Consider the following 27,537-nt stretch of genomic DNA (forward strand, 5'->3'; position numbering starts at 1 on the left):
TTTCACTTACTTCTATATTAGAAGGTAATGTTGTAAAATGATCCCTTTACATGCAGGTCCTATTTCTTTCGGTAATTATATTGCTATCACAACTTTTTCTTGGTTTAAAGAGGACTATACAATTTTAAGCCATGGTAAGACATGTTCTTGGGTTGATAGCCTCACATGACTCTTCCTTTTTTTGAATGTTTTGTTTTGTAATGTATTCTTGGGTGAGATGTTTTGTGATTAATTGAAGTAATAATTTTTCTTAAATTAAAACATTTATTGAAATTAAAATACATGGCTGAAATCAGTGACTCAAATTTAGAAATCAAATATAGGTAATCAAACTTAATCAGTTTTAAGAATGTGCTGCTACTAGACCCTGCTTTGTTTTATATTATCTAAGTTGTAGGTTAAATAGTATAATATAATGTAGTGTGATATATTCAGCATTTTTTCCTTCCTTAGAAAAAAGAATATTTTAGCAAGGATTTTCAAATACCAGATAATGGCAGGTAATTTTATTTTTGTGGTTAGTTTTGTGTAACACTGTGGAAAGTTCCACATTTGTTTAGGCATTTGGGTCATTTGTTTGAATTACAGTGGTTTGTGAAAAAATTTTATTTCAGCATTCCCTACCAGGGAGGAAGTCAAGGGAATACATGCCAGACACTTTTCTTCTCTCTTTCTCCAATCTTCTACAGTTCTTTAATGCTTCCCATTAGCCATACCCAGTTAAAATCTTGAGGGGACCAAGAGCTTTTTGATGTGATTCATATAAGTTAACTTCCTGGTATCCAAAGCCAGTAGAGACTAGATCTTGCCTGGCAAAGGAAAAATATCTACCAAGTAGCCCCTATACATTGTACTTTGTAAGCTACTGAAAATGGTCTCCTCTTTAAATTAATGTTTCAAAGAAATTTAAAATGAGTAAAATGTATTTTGTATTTACACACATATTTACCATTTCCAGTGCTCTTTATTCCTTTTGTAGGTTCAAGTTTCCATCTGGTTTCATTTTCCATTCATCTTAAGAATGTTCATCTGCTATTGAATTCTTTCACATTTCAGCTAAGAAGTGTTTTATGTTGTCTTCATTTTTGAAAGATATTTTTATTGGGTATAGAATTCTAGGTTGATCCCCCCCCCCCCCAGGATATCATTTTATTGGCTTATAATGGAAACTATAGCTTGCATTGTTTTTGACAAGAAGCCTGCAGTCATTGTTATCTTTGTTTCTCTGTGCAGAAGCTCTCTGGTTTTTGATCTTCTTAGATCTCTGGGTTTATAGTACTCATCAAATTTGGATAAATGTCAGCTATTATTTTTTCATGTATTTTCCTGCCTTCCCCTCTTCTTTCTGGGACTCCAATTAATTGCATGACAGTGTATTTAAGACTGCCTTACAATGTTTCACAAGTCATCGAAGTTGAACAATTTCTGACTCTGAATGAGCTCTGAAAATTGTTTGACTTAAAGCCCCCTGATGTTCTTTCTCTGAAAGTTGTTCTTCGTCAGCCTCATGGAGTTTCTTTTCACTCGTTGCAGATTGGTATTCAGCCAATAACTCAAGGGGTTCCCAAGTTGATTTCTAGAACTCTTTCTCTACCTAGCTTCCTTGCACCTGATGCTTCAGTAATTCTAGCTATGTCAACCACCTGAAATCTAATATTTGTTTGTTTTTTCAACTCCATGAATTCACTGGGAACTATTTGGACTTCTGTTCCCTTAATTGCAGTTTAGAAATTTCCTCTAGGAAGGAAGCTGCAGTGATCGTAGGATTCACCTCATTTGTTTTCATTCTCTTAGAGATAACAGTCCTGTGCTGCCTGTTATTCAATGTCTGAAAGTGGTTTTTTCATATATTTTGTCCATCTACCACATGTTAATGGCAGGAGTGTAAGTCCAAACTCTCATGACTGGAAGCAGAAATGCACTATTAATGTTTTAATGTATTCCCTTCTAGTATTTTTCTGTGTATAGGTTTTTACAGTAAAAAAAAAGTTGTAAAAATTTTTACTTCAAACTACAAACTACTTTTTTACAGTACAATTTTATATTTTGCATTTTAAGCCATATTTATATTCAGGCTACAAAAATTTACTTGATGCAAGAGAACCAGATGGGCAGCTTACTCTGTTTGCTTTGTGGCGCTAGTTGCTGTTTGGTGTGTCCTGGGAACACAGGCTCAGACCCAACAGAAACTTGCAGTAAATGACCATTGTATTACTTACACAGCACACAGGGTCCAAAAGAGCCGGAGATCAGACCCTCCTAAGGGTAGCTGGTCTCCTCCTAAGGAGGCCCACTGTTTGGGTCAATGAAGGGCAACTCCGCACACATGGGAGAGGAGTGACAAATCTGTTGCCTGAGGACAACGTATTTATACAATCCAGGGGGAGGATGTGCTGCCACTAAGAGTTTCTGCCCTGATAAGCAGCTGGGGCTGCTTGTTCCCAGTTTCTTGTTGTTGGTTTCCAGGTTCAGGTATGATCAGTATACTCCATTAGACCTACCGTTTCCCTCAGATTGTGGAAGGGAAATGTATTGAAACATCTGCAAACAATGGAAAAAGAGGTGGGGGGGGGTGGACCAGGGCCGGAAGATGGTCACTAGGTGTGTCTGTGACTTCCCCAGTCTGTTCATAAATCATTTGCACTTGAATTTTTGTTTTGTATAGCTCATACTTATTTGCTTTGAATACCTGTATGTTTAACAAATTTTTAACTTTCAAGTGGAATGATATGAAATCTCTCCTTGTTTGTCTGTCTTCCAGTCTTATCTTATTCCCTATGCTTCATTTTCCATCTCTTGTTCTAGTAGTTTTAAAATCTATGCTGCACTGCTCCTACTCCTTTCCTGAGCTCCATCTTGGTATTTCCAATGGCCTACTGGGCCTATCCATGAAACACCATGTTATGATAGCACACTGGAGCTAGACTCATTTCCTCTCTTTCTTCTGACATGTTTTGTTTCATCTTTCTCAGCCAGCTTTGAAAAATCACATCCACAAATCTTTCATCAGTTTCCTCAGTCAGTTAATTTTTCTCTCCTGTCTTTTAAACCATACTTTTTAAGTCTGAATGCTCCTTGTTTTATTATTTACATATCTGTCCCCTTCATTAGCTCACAAGCTTTTTTCTATATCAGTGCCTGTTATACTTATGTTTCAGACACCTGTCCAAAGTCATGTTGTGAATTGAGGAAAGGAACTTAAAGTAGAAGAAAGCATATTTAAGAAGGATTTTCACAAAGTTACATGTGATCCTGAGTTTTTCAGCTCAGATACTGAACATTTATTTGGAAGTGTCTTTGAGATTATAAGACTAGGAATAAAGGAACACTTATGTTAAGATTATAGGTACCTTAAGAATTTGCTATTTTCACCTTTGACCATAAGTTGGCACATAAGTGTGACAAATACAAACACTTCTTATCCAATCTGAAGTCCAGAAAGTTGAATAATATTGGGACAAAAATATTGCTTTGTATTATGGGCTGTGTACAGTTTGAGTAACATTAATAAACACTTAATGAAGAAGACCATGGTAAGATTATAGCTGGCTTTAATTTAACATCTCAGTCACTCTAAGAAATCACCATTTAAGTCCTTGTTTTTCTCACTGTTTATATACACTTGGACCTTAAGTTATTTGGGTTAAATCTGAAGATTAACTACCTACTAGCTATGTGACCTTGGGCAAGTTATTTACCCCCACTCCACTTGTTTTCATCATTTATAAAATTAAAATAATCTTGTTATCTCCTACTTTTTAATGTCATTGTTCTTGACTGCCACCACCACCATTGTCATCTTCCTCACTTCACTAAGTCTGTTGATTGTACATGAAGGCTCTTCTTTACCCTGCCTCACATCCCCAAATGTCATCTCCATCCCATCTGATAATGCCCTGGGTCAATCCCCATCATTTTTTCCCTGGATTGTCACACTGGTTTCCTAATTAAGCATCTCCCTCATCATTCAGACTCCATCTTTTCCATTATGTCAGAGTAGGCTTTCTTAAATACGTATTTTAAAATATTACTCTCCTATTTAAATATCATGTGGATCTTTGCCTTCATTGAGGTTATAGGAGATTAGGAGAAAAAAGGACATTATAGGTTTGAAGAACAATATTGTGGAAAAGTATAGAGATTAGAAGAGGTATAATATGTTTTGAGTCAAATTGTGAAGGGCCTTATGCAATACCAGTGGGTATTAATCTGTTTTTAGCAAATCAACCATTTTTGTTCGTGACTTTACTAATTCCTGATACGAGGAGGCTAATCTTCATCTGCCTTTCCTTTTTGAGTTTTAGCTCACCTAATTATAGAAAGTGCTATAGTAAAAAAATAAGCTCCAGATACTTTTTGCCAGAGATCTGCTTAGTATAGGTGGTATATCCATTCCATTTAAAGATTTATTAAAACAGCTTTTAAGATACTCATTCACTCTGACAGCGTCCCACTTTCAGGAAATCCAGCTACGTAATAATCTAATCTAACAGTTGACACAGATAACTTTTTTTTGGTATGCTGTATGATGAGATCACATTTCATTACTTTTCCATGGGAGTATCCTGTTATTGTAGCACCATTTGTTGAATTTTTGCTTGTTTTGACACAGATAAGTTTTAAAATTTTCAAGTACCTTCAATTATTTATCAGTAATATTGCTTCTTCCATCTAGTCTTTAGGTAGGCCCCCTTAATCTTGATTTCCTGTCTACTTCTTGAGGGGAGGGATTTTAAAAAGCAGGGTATTCTTGGAATGACTAGTCTACCATTGGTAGACTTGTGGCAAGTTGCTTTGATGGTATTAAAGCATAAGTGAATGTTAATGGTTGAAATTCTTACATGAGAGCTATTGATTCACTAGTGTTTTGGGGATATCATGTTATGGTTAGGCAAATAGAGTACATAGTGAAGTAATATGCCATGTTTGCTAAAATGCTGAGATGGCAACACTATTTAGAAGCAGTGTAATTAACCAAAGGAGGAGTAGAGAGAAATTTTTGGATTAAGTATTTGTTATGCTCAAATAAAGTGTAAGTGCTGAGCAATGAAGTTCAAATGTCTTCTGATACTTATTTTTAAAACTCTCAGTCACTGGAGGAGGGGCCAAGATGGTGGCTTAGCTATGTGAGCGTTTTAGTTCGTCCTCTAGAACAACTACTAAATAACCAGAAACAGTACCAAACAGCTCCTGGAGCCACGTCAGTGACGGACACACAGCGTATCCCAGTCGGGACCAGCTGGACTGGCTGCAAGCTCCCCAAAACCGTGAGTTCCCCAAGCCGCAGCGGCTGGCGCCCGGTGCCTGGCGCCCCTCCCCCATAGGCGGTTTCCCAGAGGGAAAGGAAAGAGACTCTAAACCTGGTCAAGGCAGAGGTCACACATTGGGCTCATGGAAAAAGAGGAAAGGGGAGGAAACGGAGGCTTTAGTGGCTGTGTCTCTACAGAGACTTGGCAGCCTCTGGATTCAGCGGCGGGACTTCTCAGGCTGCATCTGCCCCAGGCATAGGCAGAAACGGGCTGCTTTCAGGGCTGTCTCCCACCTGTGCCTTCCGCAGGAGAGGGGTGAAGCCCAACTCAGGTGGAATCCCTCCCTCAAGGAATTCAGACCCCAGGGCTTGGCAATTTGAAGCCATTAAAACCAGCTTACAACCTCTCCTCCATCTCCACCATACCCCCAGCAGGGAGAGTCTTCCAAAGTTAAAAGTGCCACAACATCTTTTGCTGGTGTGACCCGCAGACAGATGTGCCACATACTGGGCAGGATAAGAAAAACAGAGCCCAGAAACTTCACAGGAAAGTCTTTTAACATGCTGGGTCTCACCCTCAGGAAAAACTGATGCAAGTGACTCCTTGCCCCTGATAGGAGACCAATTTAGTCCAAGAAAACCTGGCTCGAGTCCATAATACGTACGTAGACCTTCCTAAGGGTGGGGAGGGAAAAGCCACCATACAAGCAGGGCAAGAAACAAGAAAACAAGAACTGAAAAATTATCCTCTGTTAAACAAAACTTAAGTTAGAGGTCCAGAAAAAGCTGAACTGAAGGTCAAAGAACAGATAGACAACAAATTCAGCTAGCAAGAAAACCCTAGGTAACAGAGGTGAAAGCAATCACCAGAATAACCTAATTAAGGTAATTAAATGTCTAGATGCCAGCAAAAATAAAACAAATCACACCAGGAAAATTGAAGATATGGCCAGTCAAAGGAACAAATCAATAGTTCAAACGAGATAGAAGAGCTGAAACAACTAATTCAGAATATACGAACAGACATGGAAAACCTCATCAAAAACCAAATCAGTGAATTGAGGGAGGGTATGAGGAAGGCAAGGAACGAACAAAAAGAACAAATCGAAAGTCTGAAAAAAAAAATCACAGAACTTATAGAGATGAAAGATACAGTAGAAGAGATGAAAAAATAATGGAAACCTACAATGGTAGATTTCAAGAGACAGAGGTTAGGATTAGTGAACTGGAGGATGGAACATCTGAAATCCGAGAAGATGCAGAAACTATAGGGAAAAAAATGTAAAAATATGAGCAGGAACTCAGGGAACTGAATGATAATATGAAGCGCACAAATATACGTGTTGTGGGGGTCCCGGAGGAGAAGAGAAGGGAAAAGGAGGAGAAAAACTAATGGAAGAAATAATCACTGAAAGTTTCCCAACTCTTATGAAAGACCTAAATTACAGATACAAGAAGTGCAGCATACCCCAAAGAGAATAGATCCAAATAGACATTCTCCAAGACACTTACTAGTCAGAATGTCAGAGGTCAAAGAGAAAGAGAGGATCTTGAAAGCAGCAAGAAAAACGCAATCCATCACATACAAGGGAAACCCAATAAGACTATGTGTAGATTTCTCAGCAGAAACCATGGAGGCGAGAAGACAGTGGGATGATATATTTAAATTACTAAAAGAGAAAAAGTGCCAACCAAGAATTCTATTCCCAGCAAAATTGTCCTTCAAAAATGAGGGAGAAATTAAAACATTTTCAGACAAAAAAATCACAGAGAGAATTTGTGACCAAGAGACCAGCTCTGCAAGAAATACTAAAGGGAGCACTAGAGACAGATATGAAAACAGAGAAGAGAGAGGTGTGGAGAAGAGTGTAGAAAGAAGGAAAATTAGATATGACATACAAAATACAAAAGGCAAAATGGTAGAGGAAAGTACTACCTGTACAGTAATAACACTAAATGTTAATGGATTGAACTCCCCAATAAAAAAAGACATAGACTGGCAGAATGGATTAAAAAACAGGATCCTTCTATATGCTGTCTACAGGAAACACATCTTAGACCCAAAGATAAACATAGGTTGAAAGTGAAATGCTGGGAAAAGATGTATCTTGCAAATAACAACCAGAAAAGAGCAGGAGTAACTATACTAATATCCAACAAATTAGACTGCAAATGTAAAACAGTTAAAAGAGACAAAGAAGGATACTATCTACTAATAAAAGGAACAATTAAACAAGAAGACATAACAATCATAAATATTTATGCACCGAACCAGAATGCCCCAAAATACGTGAGGAATACACTGCAAACACTGAAAAGGGAAATAGACACATCTACCATAATAGTTGGAGACTTCAATTCCCCACTCTCATCAATGGACAGAACATATAGACAGAGGATCAATAAAGAAATAGAGAATTTGAATATTACAATAAATGAGTTAGACTTAACAGACATTTATAGGACATTACAGCCCACAACAACAGGATATACCTTTTTCTCAAGTGCTTATGGATCATTCTCAAAGATAGACCATATGCTGGGTCACAAAGCAAGTCTCAATAAATTTAAAAAGATTGAAATCATACACAACACTTTCTCAGATCATAAAGGAATGAAGTTGGAAATCAATAATAGGCAAAGCGCCAGAAAATTCACAAATACGTGGAGGCTTAACAACACACTCTTTAACAACCAGTGGGTCAAGGAAGAAATTACAAGAGAAATCAGTAAATATCTCGAGGCAAATGAAAATGAAAACACAACATATCAAAACTTATGGGATGCAGCAAAGGCAGTTCTAAGAGGGAAATTTATTGCTCTAAATGCCTGTATCAAAAAAGAAGAAAGGGCAAAAATACAGGAATTAACTGTCCACTTGGAAGAACTGGAGAAAGAACAGCAAACTAACCCCAAAGCAAGCAAAAGGAAAGAAATAACAAAGATTAGAGCAGAAATAAATGAAATTGAGAACATGAAAACAATTCAGAAAATCAGTAAAACCAGAAGTTGGTTCTATGAGAAAATAAGAGTGATTGGCCCTTAGCAAGATTGACAAAAAGAAAAAGAGAGAAGATGCAAATAAATAAGATCAGAAATGGAAGAGGAGACATAATCACTGACCCCACAGAAATAAAGGAGGTAATAACAGGATAGTATGAACAACTTTATGCAAATAAACACAACAATGTAGATGAAATGGACAACTTCCTAGAAAGGCATGAACAACCAACTTTGACTCAAGAAGAAATAGATGACCTCAACAAACCAATCACAAGTAAAGAAATTGAATCAGTCATTAAAAAGCTTCCCAAAAACAAAAGTCCAGGACCAGATGGCTTCACATGTGAATTCTACCAAGCATTCCAGAAAGAATTAGTACCAATCGTGCTCAAACTCTTCTAAAAAATTGAAGTGGAGGGAAAGCGACCTAATTCATTCTATGAAGCCAACATCACCCTCATACCAAAACCAGGCAAAGATATTACAAAAAAAGAAAACTACAGACCAATCTCTCTAATGAATATAGATGCAAAAACCCTCTACAAAATTCTAGCAAATCGAATCCAGCAACACATTAAAAGAATTATACATCGTGACCAAGTAGGATTCATCCCAGGTATGCATAAGAAAATCAATTAATGTAATACACCATATCAACAAATCAAAGCAGAAAAATCACATGATCATCTCAATTGATGCAGAGAAGGCATTTGACAAAATTCAACATCCTTTCCTGTTGAAAACACTTCAAAGGATAGGAATACAAGGGAATTTCCTTAAAATGATAAAGGGAATATGTGAAAAACCCACAACTAATATCGTCCTCAATGGGGAAAAACTGAAAACTTTCCTCCTAAGATCAGGAACAAGACATGGATGTCCACTATCACCACTGTTATTCAACATTGTGCTGGAAGTTCTAGCCAGAGCAATTAGACAAGAAAAAGAAATACAAGGCATCAAAATTGGAAAGGAAGAAGTAAAACTATCATTGTTTGCAGACGATATGATACTATACGTCGAAAACCCTAAAAAATCCACAGTAAAACTACTAGAGCTAATAAACAAGTACAGCAAAGTGGCAGGGTACAAGATCAACATTGAAAAATCTGTAGTGTTTCTATATACAAGTAATGAACAATCTGAGGGGAAATCAAGAAACAAATTGCATTTACAATTGCATCTAAAGAATAAAATACTTAGGAATAAATTTAACTAAAGAGACAAAAGACCTATACAAAGAAAACTACAAGAAACTGTTAAAAGAAATCACAGAAGACCTAAATAGATGGAAGGACATACCCCCCTGTTCATGGATTGGAAGACTAAATGTAGTTAAGATGTCAGGGCAAGAGCCCTGAAGAAATAAATAAATAAATGGGAACTCCTCAAAATTAAACACTTTTGTGCATCAAAGAACTTCATCAAGAAAGTAAAAAGACAGCCTACACAATGGGAGACAATATTTGGAAATGACATATCAGATAAAGGTCTAGTATCCAGAACTTATAAAGAGATTGTTCAACTCAACAACAAAAAGACAGCCAATCCCATTACAAAATGGGAAAAAGACTTGAACAGACACTTCTCAGAAGAGGAAATACAAATGGCCAAAAGGCACATGAAGAGATGCTCAGTGTCCCTGGCCATTAGAGAAATGCAAATCAAAATCAAAACCACCATGAGATATCTCATACCCACCAGAATGGCCATTATCAACAAAACAGGAAATGAGAAGTGCTGGAGACAATGTGGAGAAAGAGGCACACTTATTCACTGTTGGTGGGAATGTCAACTGGTGCAACCACTGTGGAAGGCAGTTTGGCGGTTTCTCAAAAAGTTGAATATAGAATTGCCATATGACCCAACAATACCATTGCTAGGTATGTACTCTGAGGACATAAGGGCAAAGACACAAACAGACATTTGCACACCAATGTTTATAGCAGCACTATTTACAATTGCAAAGAGATGGAAACAACCAAAATGTCCATCAACAGACGAGTGGCTAAACAAACTGTGGTATATACATACGATTGAATATTATGCAGCTTTAAGACAGAATAAACTTACGAAGTATGTAACAACATGGATGGACCTAGAGAACATTATGCTGAGTGAGACTAGCCAAAAAGTAAAAGACAAATACTGTATGGTCTCATTGATATGAACTGACATTAGTGAATAAACTTGGAATATTTTGTTCATAACAGAGACCATCAGGAGATAGTAATAGGGTACGATATTGGGTAATTGGAGCTGAAGACTGTGCAACAGGACTGAATACAGAAACTCAGAAATGGACAACACAATACTACCTAACTGTAATACAATTATGTTAAAACACTGAATGAAGCTGCATGTGAGAATGAGAGAGGGAGGAGGGCTAGGGGCATAAATGAAATCAGAAAGAAAGATAGATATTAAAGATTGAGATGGTATAGCCTAGGAATGCCTAGAGTGTATAATAATAGTGACTAAATGCAGAAATTTAAAAAATGTTTTTGCTTGAGGAAGAACAAAGGAATGTCATTACTGCAGGGTGGTGAAAATATATGGCAATTAATATTTTAAAATGTCACCTTACGTGTGAGACTAAAGCAAAAATGTTTATTTGTTACAAAATTTATATTTTGACTAGTGCATTTCCTAATATAACTTATGTAGATGGTTTGATTGAACGCCATAAGCACTTGAAATCTTAGGTAGGACATGAGATTTTGTTCATTTGTCCAGAGTGATGCCCCGATGAATCCCAGAGAAATTCGATCAGTGAGTGGAAAAGCATCTGCAAAGCCCCCTTCGGGGAGTGGTGAGAATGGCGAGAAATTCAACTTCCCCAAGTTGAATTCTTGATATTCTCACAAACAGTGTGGACAACCAAAGCTATAGTCAAAGCCCCCAGACTTGGGGTTTGTTCATATGAAACTTAACCCCGCAAAGGATAGGTCAAGTCTACTTAAAATTTAGGCCTAAGAGTCACCCCCAAGAGAGCCTCTTTTGTTGCTCAGATGTGGCCCCTCTCTCCAGCCAACACACCAAGCAGTCTCACCACCCTACCCCTCTCTACATGGGACATGACTCCCAGGGGTGTGGACCTTCCTGGCAACGTGGGACAGAGATCTTGGAATGAGCGGAGACTCAGCATCAAGGGATTGAGAAAAACCTTAGAATGAGCTGAGACTTAGCATCAAGGGATTGAGAAAACCTTCTCGACCAAAAGGGGGAAGAGGGAAATGAGACAAAAGTGTTAATGGCTTAGAGATTCCAAACAGAGTCGGGAGGTTATCCTGGAGGTTATTCTTATGCATCAAGTAGATATCATCTTGTTATTCAAGATGTAATGGAGAGGCTGGAGGAAACTGCCTGAAAATGTAGAGCTGTGTTCCAGTAGCCATGTTTCTTGATGATGATTGTATAATGATATAGCTTTCACAATGTGACTGTGAAAACCTTGTGTCTGATGCTCCTTTTATCTGCCTTTTCAACAGATGAGTAGAATATATGGAATAAAAATAAATAATGGGGGGAACAAATGTTAAAATAAATTTAGTTTGAAATGCTAGTGATCAATGAAAGGGAGGGGTAAGGGGTATGGTATGTAAAATTTTTTTTTCTGTTTTTGTTTTATTTTTCTGTTGTCTTTTTATGTCTTTTTTCTAAATTGATGCAAATGTGTGGGAAATGATCATGATGATGAATATGCAACTACGTGATATTGTGAATTATTGAGTGTATGTGTTGGGAATATTTGTGCTTTTTGTAATTTTTTTTACTTAATAAAAAATTTTTTTAAAAAATACTCTCGGTCACTTAAAGGGCAAGAAAATCAAATTTAAGGTACCCCAGCTATTAAAAAATAAAAGAGAATTAAAGGAAATTTTAAAAATTACCTGCAAAACCTTATGGTTTTGCCTATGAGTTGAATGGGGAGATAGGCTTTTAAGGAAATAAGAAGCTCACCAATTAAAAAAATCAAACAAAATTTTCCATATCTAGAGTACGTTTTCTTATTAATTTTAAATCTTTCTGAATGAGTGACTTTCTTATTCAATTGTTTTCACTTTTGTATTGCAAGTTTATTTTTATTCATTTTCCATCTATCTCTGCCAGGCTCTACTGTTCCCTCCAAATGCTTTATTATTAAAGGTATAGCTCATATGATTTCTCTTGTGCGTGTTTTGAATGGCATCTTTTTTTTTTCATGGGCAGGCGGGAAATTGAACCTGAATCTCTGGCATGGCAGGCTAGAACTCTGCCTGTTGAGCCACTGTGGCCCGCCCTGAATGGCATCTTTTTAATTGACCATTATTACTTCCAATTTTTTTTTTGAGTACGTGGGACTGCCTGGTTGGGGAATCACACCTGGATCTCCTGCGTGGAAGGCAAGCATTGTCCCACTGAACCACCCGTCCCCCCTGCCTCCAATTTTGATAGCAAAATTAACATGAATTCATAGTAGATTCTCTTTAAATTATAGAACTTATAAAAGTAACTTGCATTTATTTTCAGCAAAAACTCTTAGTGAGGTCACATTTAGTCTGTTTTGGCTGACTCTGCTCGTTCACAGTCTCTTACCTCCATAGAACACAGATTTATTAACAAGTGTTGTTATGTAGTCTTTGGAGTATAGGTATACATATTGTATGCTTTCCTGAGTACTCTATTATTTCACATTACAAATACTCACTTGTAAATATGTCTTAGGTTTCATTAATGAGAAGTGATATACAAATGTTATATCAAAATCCAAAATGTATAATTTCATTAAAATAGAATGTTGCATTTAAACAGAAAGAATTGATGTAATCTGTTACATTTTTCTTTAATTAGGAAACTTGTAGGTTTATAGAAAAATCATATATAAAATAGGGAGTATCCATGTACTGCCCTATTAATACCTTGCATTAGTTTGGTATGTCTGTTAGAGTTGATAAAAGAACATTTTTATAATTGTGCTCTTTGCTGTGGTCCATCAATTCACATTAGGGTTCACTGTGTTGTATAGTTGTGTATTTTTTTTTAATTTATTCTATTAACATATATACAGGTTAAAATTTCAACTTTAATCACATTCAAATATATAATTCAGTGTTGTTAATTACGTTCACAGTGTTGTGCTACCATCACTATCATCCCTTGCCAAATCTTCCATCATCCCAAATAGAAACTGTACAATTTAAGCATTAATTCCCTGTTCCTTACCCCCACCCAGGTTCCTGGCATCCCATATTTTAATTTCTGATTCTATGAATTTGCTTATTATAATTATTTCATATAAGTGAGATCAGACAATATTTATCCTTTCGTGTGTGACTTATTTCATTCAACATGATGTCTTCAGAATTCATCCATGTGGTCGTGTGTATCAAAACTTCATTCCTTTTTACTGCTGAGTAATATTCCATTGAATATAATATTCCATACTACATTTTGTTTTTCCATTCATTGGTTAATGAACACTTGTGTTGCTTCCATGTCTTGGTAATAGTGAATCATACCACCATTGATGTGCAAATATCTGTTCAAGATAAATAGCTGATATAATCTGATACATTTAAAAAAATTTTATTAATGAAACAATGTACAAACACATATATTCTTACATATAAACATTCCATACATGGTGTACAATCAGTGGTTCACAATATCATCATATAGTTATATATTCATCACCATGATCATTTGTTAGAACATTTACATCACACCAGAAAAAAAAAAATAAAAGGAAAAATCTCATGCATACCATACCTCTTACTCCTCCCTCTCATTGAGCACTAGTATTTCCATCTACCCAATATATATATATATTTTTATTTTTACATTTGTTCCCCCTATTATTTATTTATTTTTAATCTGTGTGTTTTACTCATTTATCCATACCATAGATAGAAGGAGCATGAGATTCAAGGTTTTCACAATCACACAGGCACTCTGTGAAAGCTATATCATTTATAGCTTCTTCATCTTCGATCATCTTCAGGAAACATGGCCACTGGAACACAGCTCTACAGTTTCAGGCACTTCCCTCTAACCTCTCTAATATACCTTAAACTAAAAGGGAATATCTGTATAATGCATAAGAATGACCTCCAGGATAATCTCTCAACTCTCTTTGAAATCTCTTAACTACTGATGCTTTATTTGATATCATTTCTATTTTTCCTTTTTGGTTGACAAGGTTTTCTCAATCCCTTGATGCTGAGTCCCAGCTCATTCTAGGATTTCTGTCCCATGTTGCCAGGGAGGTTTACACCCCTGGAAGTCCTGTCCCACATAGAGAGGAGGAGGGTGGTGAGCTTGCTTGCTGTGTTGGCTGAGAGAGAGAGAGAGAGAGGCCACATCTGAGCAACAAAAGAGGTTCTCTTGGGGATGACTCTTAGGCCTAATTTTTTTAGGCTAAAATTAAAACTAAAATAGGCTTAGTCTGTCCTTTGCAGGAATAAGCTTCATATGAACAAACCCCAAGACTGAAGGCTTGGACTGTTGATTTGATTGTCCCTACTACTTGTGAGAATATCAGGAATTCTCCAAATGGGGAAGTTGAATTTTCCCCCTTTCTCATCATTCCCCCAAGGGGACTTTGCAAATAACTTCTTTATTCACTGTTCAAATCACTCTGGGACTTATTGGGGCATCACACTGGACAAACCTACAAAACTCATGCCCTATTCAAGGTCCCATGTACTTATGGCGTGCAATTAACCTGTCCATATAAGTTATATTAGGAAATGCACTAGTCAAAGTATGAATTTTGTACCAAATAAACATTTTTTGCTTTAGTCTCACACAGAGATTGAAGTTTTAAAATATAAATGACCGTCTATTTTCAACAACTTCCAATGTTGACATTCCTTTGTTCTTCCTCATGCAAAAACATTTTTTGATTTATACATTTAATAACAATCATTGTATACTCTACGCATTCCTAGATTATACCATCTCAGTCTTTATTGTCTGTCTTTCCTTCTGGTTTCATATGTGCCCCCAGCCCTCCTCCCTCTATCCTTCTCACATTCAGCTTCATTCAGTGTACTTATATTATTGTGGTACAATGAGGTAATATTGTGCTATCCATTTCTGAATTCTTATAATCAGTCCTGTTGCACAATCTGTATTCCTTCAGCTCCAATTACCCAGTATCTACCATATTTTTTTCTATCTCCTGATGACCTCTGTTCTTAACTGAAATTCTCCAAGTTCATTCATTAATGTTAGTTCATATTAGTGAGATCATACAGTATTTGCCCTTTTTTTTCTGGCTAATATCACTCACCATAATGTCCTGAAGGTCCATCCACATTGTTACATGTTTCATGAGTTTATTCTGTCTTACAGCTGCGTAATATTACATCGTGTGTATATACTACAGCTTGTTTAGCCACTCATCTTTGATGGACATTTGGGCTGTTTCCATCTCTTGGCAATTGTAAATAATGCTGCCGTAAACATTGGTGTGCAAATGTCCATTTGTGTCCTTGCCCTTATGTCCTCTGAACAGATACCTAGCAATGGTATTGCTGGGTCATATGGCAGTTCTATACTTAGCTTCCTGAGGAACCGCCAAACTGCTTTGACAGCACTTCTATCATTTTACATTCCCACCAACAGTGGATAAGTGTGCCTCTTCTCCACATCCTCTCCAGCACTTGTTGTTTTCTGTTTTATTGATAATAGCCATTCTTGTGAGTGTGAGATGATATCTCACTGTGGTTTTGATTTACATTTCCCTAATAGCCAGGGAAGTTGAGCATCTTTTCATGTGTCTTTTAGCCATTTGTATTTCCTCTTCTGAGAAGTGTCTCATGTCTTTTGCTCATTCTGTAATCGGGTTGCTTGTCTTTTTCTTATTGAGTTGAAAATCTCTATATATTCTGGATACTAGATGCTTATCTGATATGTTATTTCCAAATAGTGTCTCCCATTGTGTAGGCTGCCTTTTCATTTTCTTGACAAAGTTCTTTGATGCAGAAAAGCGTTCAATTTGAGGAGTTCCCATTTATCTATTTCTTTCTTCAAGGTTTGTGCTTTGGGTGTAAGATCTAGAAAACTGCCTCCTGTTTCAAGTTTTATATTTCCCTACATTTTCTTCTAAAAGTTTTATGGTCTTAGATCTAATGTTTAGATCTTCCATCCATTTTGAGCTGATTTTTGTATAGGGTGTGAGAAGTAGATCTTCTTTCATTCTTTTACACATGTGGATATCCAGTTTTCTAGGCACCATTTATTGAAGAGACTGTTCTTTCTGTCCCAGGTGAGTTGGCTTGACTGCCTTATCAAAGATCAATTGTCCATAGATGAGAGGGTCTATGTCTGAACACTCTATTCAGTTCCGTTGGTCAATATGTCTGTCTGTATGCCAGTACCATGCTGTTTTGACCACTGTACCTTCATAATATGCCTTAAAGTCAGGTAGCATGAGGCCTCCAACTTCATTTTTCCTTCTCAAGATATTTTTAGGTATTGGGGGCACCCTGCCATTCCAGATAAATTTGGTTATTGGTTTTTCTATTTCTGCAAAGTAAGATTTTGAGATTCTATTTGGTATTGCATTGAATCTATAAATCAATTTAGGAAGGATTGACATCTTAACTATATTTAGTCTTCCAATCCATGAACTTGGTATGCCCTTCCATTTATTTAGGTCTGCTGTGATTTCTTTTAGCAATTTCTTGTAGTTTTCTTTGTATAGGTCTTTTCTATCCTTAGTTAAGTTTATCCCTAAATATTTTATTCTTCTGGTTGCAATTTTAAATGAAACTTTTTTCTTGATTTCCCCCTCAGATTGTTCATTACTAGTGTATAGAAACACTATGGATTTTTGAGTGTTGATCTTGTAACCTGCCACTTTGCTGTACTCATTTATTAGCTCTGGTAGTTTTGCTGTGGATTTTTCAGGCTTTTCAACATATAGTATCATATCATCTGCAAGCAGTGAGAGTTTTACTTCTTCCTTTCCAATTTTGATGCCTTGTATTTCTTTTTCTTGTCTGATTGCTCTGGCTAGAAGTTCCAACACAATGTTGAATAACAGTCTTGTTCCTGATCTTAGGGGGAATGGTTTCAGTTTTTCCTCATTAAGGATGATGTTAGCTATGGGTTTTTCTTATATTCCCTTTATCATGTTGAGGAAATTGCCTTCTATTCCTATCCTTTATTTTCAGCATGAAAGAATTTTGTCAGATGCCTTTTCTGTATCAATTGACATGATTATGTGGTTTTTCTGCTTTGATTTGTTGATATGGTGTATTACATTAATTGATTTTCTTATGTTGAACCATCCTTACATACCTGGGATGAATCCTACTTGGTCATGTTATATAATATTTAATGTGCTTTTGGATTCGATTTGTAAGAATTTTGTTGAGGATATTTGCATCTATATTCATTAGAGAGATTGGTCTGTAATTTTCTTTTCTTGTAGTATCTTTGTCTTGCTTTGGTATGAAGGTGATGTTGGCTTCATAGAATGAGTTAGTTAGCCTTTCTTCCTCTTCAACTTTTTTGAAGAGTTTGAGTAGGATTCGTACTATTTCCTTCTTGAATGTTTGGTAGAATTCACATGTGAAGCCATCTGGTCCTGGACTTTTCTTATTGGGGAGCTTCTTAATGACTGATTCAATTTCTTTACTTGTGATTGGTTTGTTGATGTTGTCTATTTCTTCTCAAGTCAATGTTGGTTGTTCATGCGTTCTTTCTAGGAAGTTGTCCATTTCATCTATGTTGTCTGGTTAATTAACAGAAAGTTGTTCATAGTATCCTCTCACTACCTCCTTTATTTCTGCAGGGTCAGTGGTTATGCCTTCTCTTCCATTTCTGATTTTATTTATTTGCATCTTTGGTCTTCTTCTTTTTGTCAACCTTGCTAAGGGTTCATCAGTTTTAGTGATTTTCTCAATAGAACCAACTTTTGGTTTCCTTGATTTTCTTAATTGTTTTCATGTTCTCAGTTTCATTTATTTCTGCTCTAATCTTCGTTATTTCTTTCTTTTTTGCTTGCTTTGGGTTTAGTTTGCTGTTTTTTCTCTAGTTCTTCCAAGTGAACAGTTAATTCCTCAAATTTTTGCTCTTCTCTTTTGATATAGAGCAATAAATTTCCCTCTTATCACTGCCTTTGCTGCATCCCATAAATTTTTATATATTGTGTTTTGATTTTCATTTGCTTCAGGATATTTACTGATTTCTCTTGTAATTTCTTCCTTTACCCACTGGTTTTTTAAGAGTGTATTTTTGAGCCTCCATATATTTGTGAATTTTCTGGCCTTTGCCTGTTATTGATTTCCAGCTTCATTCCTTTATGAAATCAAGTATTGATTATATTGAAATCATACAAAATTTCAGTCTTTTTAAATTATTGAGACTTGCCTTGTGACCCAGCACATGGTCTATCCTTGAGAATGATCCATGAGCACTTGAGAAAAAGGTGTATCCAGCTGTTGTTGGGTGTAATGTTCTATAAATGTCTGTTAAGTCTAGTTCGTTTATTGTATTATTCAAATTTTCTGCTTGTTTATTGCTCATCTGTCTAGATGTTCTGTGCATTGATGAGAGTGGGGTATTGAAGTCTCCAACTATTATGGTAGATGTGGCTATTTCTCTTTTCAGTGTCTGCCTCATGTATTTTGGAGCACTCTGGTTTGGTGCATAGATATTTATGATTGTTATGTCCTCTTGTTGAACTGTTTGTTTTATTAATACATAGTGTCCTTCTTTGTCTCTTTTAATTCTTTTACATTTGAAGTCTAATATGTTGGATTTTAGTATAGCTACTCCTGCTCTTTTCTGATTGTTGTTTGCATGAAATGTCTTTTCCCAACCTTTCACTTTCAACCTATATTTGTCCTTGGGTCAAAATGCTCTCCTGTAGACAGCAATAAATGGGTCCTATTTTTTAATCTATTCTCCCAGTCTATGTCTTTTGATTGGGGAGTTTAATCCATTAACATTTTGTGCCGGTCTGAATCTGTGTTGGACCCCAGAAAAGCCAGGCCCTTTAATCCTCATTCAGTATTGCTGGGTGGGACCATTTTGATTGTTTCTATGAAGATGTGACTGACCCAATTGTGGGTGGTAACTTTTGATTAGATGATTTCCATGGAGTGTGTCTCCATCCATTGAAGGTGGAGTCGCTTACTGGAATTCTTTAAAAGAGTGAACATTTTGGAGAGAGTCCCTTTTGGTAGAGCCATGAGAAAGCCAACAGATGCTTTCATGTTCGCCATGTGCCCTTGCAGCTGAGAGAGAAACGTTGAACATCGTTAGCCTTCTTGAACCAAGGTATCTTTCCCCAGATGCCTTAAATTGGACATTTCCATAGACTTGTTTTATTTGGGACATTTTCTCAGCCTTAGAACTATAAACTAGCAACTTATTAAATTCCCCTTTTTAAAAACCATTCTGTTTCTGATATATTGTATTCTGGCAGCTAGCAAACTAAAACACATTTAGTGTTATTACTGTATGGGTAGTACTTTCTTGTACCATTTTGCCTTTTGGATTTTATATGTCACATCTAATTTTTCCTCTTTTTACCTTTACTGAGAGTCTTCATTTCTGCATACTTCTCCGCACCTCTCTCTGCTGTCTTTTCCTGTCTCTTGTGCTCCCTTTAGTATCTCTTGCAGAGCTGTGCCCTTGGTCACAAATTCTCTTGGTGATTGCTTTCTCTGAAAATGTTTTAATTTCTCCTTATTTTTGAAGTTCAGTTTTACTGGATATAGAATTCTTGTTTGGCAGTTTTTCTCTTTTAGAATCTTAAATATATCATACCACTGTCTTCTTTCCTCCATGGTTTCTGCTGAGAAATCTACACATAGTCTTATTGGGCTTCCCTTGTATGTGATGGATTGCTTTTCTCTTGCTGCTTTAAAAATTCTCTATTTTGGGTGGGAACCTGTGGCTCAGTGTCACAGTTCTCGCCTGCCAAGCTGGAGACCTAAGTTTGTTTTCTGGTGCCTGCCCATATTAAAAAAAAAGAAAAAAAAATCTTTCTTTCTCTTTGACATCTGACATTCTGATTAGTAAGGTTCTTGAAGTATGTCTGTTTGGATCTATTCTGTTTGGGGTATGCTGCACTTCTTGGATCTGTAATTTTTAGTCTTTCAAAAGAGTTGGGAAATTTTCAGTGATAATTTCTTCCATTAGTCTTTCTCCTCCTTTTCCCTTCTCTTCTCCTTCTGGGACACCCACAACATGTATATTTGCGTGCTTCAGTTTGTCATTCAGTTCCCTGTGTCCCTGCTCATATTTTTCCATTCTTTTCCCTGTATTTTCTTTTGCTTGTCAGATTTCAGATGTCCTGTCCTTCAGTTTACTAATCCTTTCTTCTGCCTCTTGAAATCGAACATTGTGACTTTCCATTGTTTTTTTTTTCGTCTCTTCTACTGTGCCTTTCATTCTCATAAGTTCTGTGATTTGTTTTTTCAGACTTTGAATTTATTCTTTTTGTTCATCCCTTTCCTTCTTTATATCCTTCCTCAGTTTGTTGATTTGATTTTTGATAAGATTTTCCATGTCTGTTCAAACTTCCTGAACTAATTGTTTCAACTACTGAATCTCATTTGAATTGTTGGTTTGTTCCTTTGCTTGGACCATATCTTCAATTTTCCTAGTATGATTTGTTATTTTTTGCTGGGTCTAGGGATTTAATTTCCTTTATTAATTTATTCTGGAGATTGTTGTCACTCTTTTACCTAGGATTTTCTTGCTGGATGTTTTTGTTCTCTATCTATTCTTTGACATTCACTTCAGCTATTCTAGACCTCTAATATAGGTTTTGCTTAATGGATCAGAAATTTTCAGTTCTTGTTGTCTTGTTTCTTTCCCTTCTTGTATGGTGCCTTTTTTTTTTTTTCCTTAGGAGAGTCTAATTAGGTATTATGAATTGCAGTCAGTTTTTCCCAGACCAGACTGGCCTCCTCTCAGGAGGAAAGAGTCACCTGCACAAGTTTTTCCTGAGGTTGAGACCTAGCAGGTTGTAAGACTTTCTTATGAAGCCTCTAGACTTTCTGTTTTTCCTCTCCTGCCCAATATGTGGAGCTTGTCTGCCTGTGGGTCCCTTCAGCATAAAGTGATGTGGTACCTTTAACTTCAGCAGACTCTCCCTGCTGGGGGTGGGGTTGAGACAGAGGAGAGGTTGTAGGCTGGCTTTAATTGTTTTAGTTTTCCTGACCCTGGAGTCTGAATTCCTTGAAGAAAGGATTTTCCCTGAGCTGAGCCCCACCCCTTTCCTAGGGAAGGCACAGCCTCCAGGGCATTACTTCCTTTCACCGGAGCAGCCTATTTGACTCTAAGACAAGCCTAATTCCGCCCTTGCCTAGGGCAGTTGGAGCCTGAGAAGCCTTCTAGTTGTTAAAAAAAAATCCGTTTCAAACTGGGACTCTGGTTTCTCGAGTTTGTTAATCAAGATCTCAAGTTGGTTAGTTGCTCTGTGTATCTCCAGGTCCTATGTGCCCCCTCTGTTTTCTTTTAGGGTCCAGACCTTTTCAAGTAGTTTGTGCTGTCCGATCCAAAAAAAGCCTGTCCTTTTTTCTGTTTGTTTTTTTTCTATCAGCCCTGCCCCCTCTGCACTGGGGCAAAACCTGGTAACTGTAGCTTTTATTCAAGGTTTAACCGAGCTGGGGGTCTTTTTTTAGTAGTCAGAATTTGTTAATTAATTCCACAGTTGGAGCTTGGTTGGGTCAGCCCCTTGTTGTTAGTAGTCTCTTTCCCCTATGGGATCCATCCTGTGGGGGCAGGGTGCCGGCCTCCACGGCTTGGGGAACTCATGGTTCTGGGTGGGTTCACAACTGGTCCAACTTGTCCAGACTCGTGTACGTTGTGTCGCCCAGCAGTTGTTCTCTACTTTTCCTGGCTATTTATTAGCTGCCCTGGAGGACGTACTAAATGCCACACCTCACTAAGCTGCCATCTTGGACTTCTTAATCATATATATTTGTTATTATTTGGTATGCCCAGATAGAAAGTGTCGGAGAAGTGCCACCTATACCATTGAAAACAAGGGATGGCATTTTCCTTCTCCTTGCATAAGTCCGTAAAAATTACCCTTTTATTTATTTTTAAAATCTCTTTACATGTTTAGTGTGCATGGGTGTTCAGTGGTAGAATGCTCGCCTTCCATGCGGGAGACCCGGGCTCAGTTCCCAGACCATGCAGTTCCCACACACACATATATATATATGTGTGTGTGTGTTTTTAAAGTATAACAAAAATATTATTTTATTAAATGTATCTGGGTTCGATTCCCTGAGACTGCCCATGCAAAAAATATATATATATGTATATACACATAATATTTTTGTATATAATATAAATAACGTTATATTTTTAATAAAATGTTGCTTTTATTTGTTCGAAGCTTGCTCATACTTTCGTTCTTGGTAATTAATGATAGAAAGTGCCCCTCTGTGGTTAAAAAGCAGGTCAAAAAAGAAAGTTCCTTTCTAGAAGAAGTAAAATTTCCCTATTTGCAGGTGACATGTTGTTATTTGTATAGAAAACTTGTTGCATATAAGATACTAGAATAGTAATTTTTAAAAACTCCATGGAACTGTTCAACACAGCGAACCCTAAGTTACATTGTGAACTGTAGTTAATAGGATAACTATAAACATATGTCTTCATCACCTATAGCAAATGTACCACACCAATGCAAGGTTTTAATAATAGAGTGGTATAATTATGGATGATTTTTTGTTTACAGAAAATCATCCATATAAACTATATAAATGTAAAAAAAAAAAAAGAAAACTGCTTTCTAACCTATAATTTTCATAATTTGGTTCTGTATATTTAGTACTAGAAAACAGTTTTTAGGTATATAAATATCATGGGTTAGAAAACTTGCCTTATTTGAAATTGATTTAAAAGTCCAGATAGTATGTTTTTCTCATATATTGTTATGTGTTAAATGAAACGTTTGCTAAGAAAAGTTACAGGGATGTGAAAATACTGTACTGTTCTAGGAAAATGTATATTTTACTTCTGTTCAGAGCACATGTAGAATTTAACTTCCCTGAAAATGGATAGACTTTGTTATTATGGTTTAGGAATATTTTCATATTAGTTTACAGGCTGTATAAATCTCATATGTCAAGAATGGTACAGTTTTTGCTATTCTGCTTTGTAACAGTATTCTCAGGCCAAAGAAAAAATTATCAGGTTTTGGCACTAGCCACTCTTCAATTGGGATTTGGTACTTAAGCTGATAGCAAAAGCATTAAGACCTATTAAAATAGATGGTACATGGTTTATGATTGTGCCAAATTCTTGATTGAATAATGAGTTGGCTGCTGTAGTTCTTCACTGCCATTTCAAAGCACTTCCATTTTTATGGTGTTTTCAGACTCAAGTTGTTTTTGAAATGGGACGCTGTATTTTGGATGCATATCTTTTGAACAGGAGCATACATGATGATTCACATATAACAAAGTGAGCTCTGTGTATATTTTCATCACTAATCTTACTGAAGGAAATAATAGCAGCTTTATACTGGCAGCACGGTTCTATGAAGGTCTCTCATCTGATGCTTGTCCGTATGTGGAATTGTCCTCTTTTGGTACTTAAATGCCTTGTGAGGAGCTAGAAGGGAATATTTAGTGGAAGTTAATATGATTATATCTCATAAGTGGCAGTCCAGTACAATCTCTGAGTTTACTCAATAGATGGGTAAGTGATTTTTAAGGCTTTCCTTTCTACGAAAATAGATATCCTACTGTAGCTTCCCAAGGTGGGGGTGGGGGTGGTGGGTGGAATTGTGTTTTATGATCAGAATATCAGTGTCAGATATACTGTTCTTTTATTGTTTGTTTGGTGATGACAGTGATGTGTTTATAAGGTTTGAGGGAAAACTGAGTGTTGAAACAGGCTGAAAAGCAATTTTGTGTGTATTTTTGAAGTTTAGGTTTGTGCTTTCCAGTGAATACTTAGGAGTTCTACCCTATGGTAATCAAGAGGCAACTGTTTGTTTCAACAAGAGAAAAACTGGTTGACTCATTTCTCTGAAAACTGTCTTTCTTGGTATCAGAAATAGGTTTCTGAACTTACATATTAAAAGGCAGTTCTTTTTCTTTCTACCATTTGACAAGGTTGGCCCTTTTAACCTATTATCACTTTATTTTAAACTAATAGGGTGTTTTTTTTTTTTCTTCTAGTGAGTATAAATCATAGTTTGGGAAGAAATACATAGCTTATGTCTCAGAATGTTATATCTCAATTCTGAATTATTGTGTTTTAGAGTTAATTGTTCCTGGAAGGGGTTCAAGTAATTGAAAAGAATTAGGTTTAGTGTTTATCCCATAAAATATTTAAAACTTCTTTATATTCAGGAGTAGTTCTTGATAATAATTTATTATATATTAAAAATACAATTGTCATTTTAAATCATTTTCTCGTGTCACACTTTTCTCTCAGAAGCAGAGAATAATCTTATCCAAATATTTAGTTAGTTGGATGTTTCACAGTGTGTTCCAGCAAAATGTGTCAAACTTGAGGACAGTTATAAAACACATGCTGTCACCAGGAACTACCTAGAACAAGTCATTTCACCATTACTAAACTGAAAAATGTAAAATTATAATTAGTAGACTATTTTGTTTTAACTTTTGGCTTTTTCCTGTCTATAAGTAGAGGGAAATATCTACCATATCATATGTATTATTTCATTCTTTCAAACCAAGAGATGATTTCTTTATTAAAAAAAAAAAATTCCTGTTAACAATTTCTGTTAAAGAAAAAAGTTCCTGTTTTAACTAGTTATAAGCTTGTGTGTCATTTGCAATATGACCAACTTGTAATTCTAATAGCCTTAAATATTCTATGATTTTTACCTGTTGTATTGACTCTGACTTGTTAGAGGAAGAACCGTCTACATTTTACATTTCTATATCTAGTAATTTGCATTTTACAGAATTGCCAGCTCTTCTTTCACATAGCCTTCTCTGAACTTTTTATTCATTTATTTTATTGTATACTTTCATGTGAGATAATATGCTCTTAATTTTATAGCTAACAATACAATGGATATTATGCAAGTAAAATAGACATGGTTCCTTTCTTCTGGTATTCACTAAGGATGTTGTTCAACATGATAAGTTTTCTGTGTTTAAAATAGCATAGCTATCCATAAGAGGGTTGGTAATGAGGTGCTTGCTTTTGATACTGTATGAGGTTTGTAGAACGTTTCCAGCATAGTCTCTAAGCTCAGGAGTTTGAGCTACGTAGAAAGTTTGATTTACCCCTTCAACAAAAAACCTTTTCAATTCAAAGATGAATCATTCCTTAGCTACGGTATCAGAGGCATAGGGCTACTCTTCAGTGCTTATACTTTTATTGTTTACCTTCCTTATGAAATTAGAGTAAGTAGAAATCCTGCATGTATTTGAAAGATATCTTAATACTGAATTTCTTTGTCAGTAAATAGTAAATTAAGAGACACCATCTCAAATAATGTGTCTCATCTCAAGTGTAAGTTCTGGTTTTCTTTGTGACAAATAAGAGGACATAATTCCATAAAGATAGATTTTGCAGAAATCTTTTGATTTCTTTTGGGGATTTTTGTTTCTTATGGGTGTGAGTTTTGGGGGATGGAGTACTTGGAATGCGAAATGTTGCTCTTTAAGTTAGTGCAGAGAATACTACTAAATAAATAAGACTGCTAATCAGATGATTATTTCCTTATTTTTCAAGTTAAATATATCCAAGTAAATTCCTGGATATAGTATTTATTAAAGGGAAAAACTGCCAGCTGTTTAAATTAGTCTTATACCCATGTTTTGAGGTCAATTTGCCTATTTATTTTTTCTGTTTTCAGATAAAACAAAGCCATTACTATTTCTTTAGTAGTCCGTTATAAGTGTCTAATACCTTCATCAGACTATTTACTCAGTATAAAGTATACTTAGGTACAAACTAGGTGACAAGAAAGACTCTCGGATAAGGGCTCCTACTGTAAGAGGAGAGGAATCAATTATTTCATTAACTCTAGAATGAGTAAGCAATTTTTGTTTGAGAGTGCCTTAGATTCCCTGAAGTTATTACTAACCCTTCATAAAAATTATGTGGAAAAGATTGCCCTTGTGTTGGCTCTAATCACCTACCAGCAGGGGTCACCGTAACTCAAGGACCTTTGATCCCCTTTCTTCATCTATGGAATATTCCCTGCATAATTGAATAGTATAGGAGTGAATTTAGAGCTCAAATTTTCAAATTTTGAGCTACCTCTAACTTTTAAAGGCAATCTCTTTTTCTTTTTTAACCTGCCAAATTAGTTTCAAAACAATTTAAACATTACCTAATTTAACTAGAGGTATAGTAATCCAGAGTGAATTTTACTCTTATTGTTGTTGTTTAAGAATAGTAACATTATTTCAATATTTTGATTATAGGAATTTCTATTTATTTAGTTGTAGTGACAATTTTTAATTATTTCAAATTCTAAGAAACTTTTCCTGCTTTGTATATTTAGAATTATTCACAATGATTTACAGTTATCAATTGTCAGGGATCATGTAAACCAATCTAGGTGTTATTTTTTTTGACTTGGATGCTTTTTGAGCATTTACTAATGACAATAACTGAAAAGCTCCATTTACTGACTTTTAAAGAATGTAACACTATTAAAACAAGAGACTTTAATAAAGTTGTTCGTTTGATTTTGATAATTAAAAAATAATATGTTGAGGGCAGTGCAGCGGTGGCTCAGTGGCAGAATTCTCGCCTGCCATGCTGAAGATCTGAATTCGATTCCTGGTGCCTGCCCATGCAAAAAATAATAATAATATTATGAAAATTAATTACCTAAAATACCAAAAATTTCTCTACTTATGAGTACTTTTTTGTTAGTATTAGTCTGTTAGCATCTTTACTATAAATAGAAACAGTGAATGACTAGTTTATGACTCAGCTGTCAGGTTAAAAGTAATATAATTGACTGTGTTTCCAAATGATGTAGCCTGTGCCTTAAAGCTTTCTAACATAGCTTTTTAATTTGAAGATTTCAAGCATACAAAAAATTTTAAAGACTAATACAGTTTCCATCTCTATATGTCCTCCTAGTTTTAACATTTGTAGCCTTTTTGTTTTGTTTTATATGTATGTATATGTGTTTTCTGGACCTTTTGAAATTAAGTTGCAGATATAATGACACTTGACTCAGTTGCATAAGCATGCATCTTCGCTATCACCATACCATCGTGTCTAAGAAGATTAGCAGCAATTTGTTAATGCTATCTAATATTCATTCTATACTTAGTTTTCTCATTTGTCTCCCAAATGTAGTTTATGGAGAA

The 27,537-nt window shown here is 35.9% G+C and overlaps 1 protein-coding gene across 3 annotated transcripts in view; it reads left to right on the plus strand.

The window, feature by feature from the left end:
- AGPS (alkylglycerone phosphate synthase) overlaps positions 1-27,537 on the plus strand; it is a 211,460-nt gene that overhangs the window by 128,623 nt on the left and 55,300 nt on the right. The gene's annotated exons all lie outside the window — the stretch shown is intronic.

This window comes from Tamandua tetradactyla, chromosome 3 (assembly GCF_023851605.1).
Source record: "Tamandua tetradactyla isolate mTamTet1 chromosome 3, mTamTet1.pri, whole genome shotgun sequence".
NCBI classification, from domain to species: domain Eukaryota; kingdom Metazoa; phylum Chordata; class Mammalia; order Pilosa; family Myrmecophagidae; genus Tamandua; species Tamandua tetradactyla.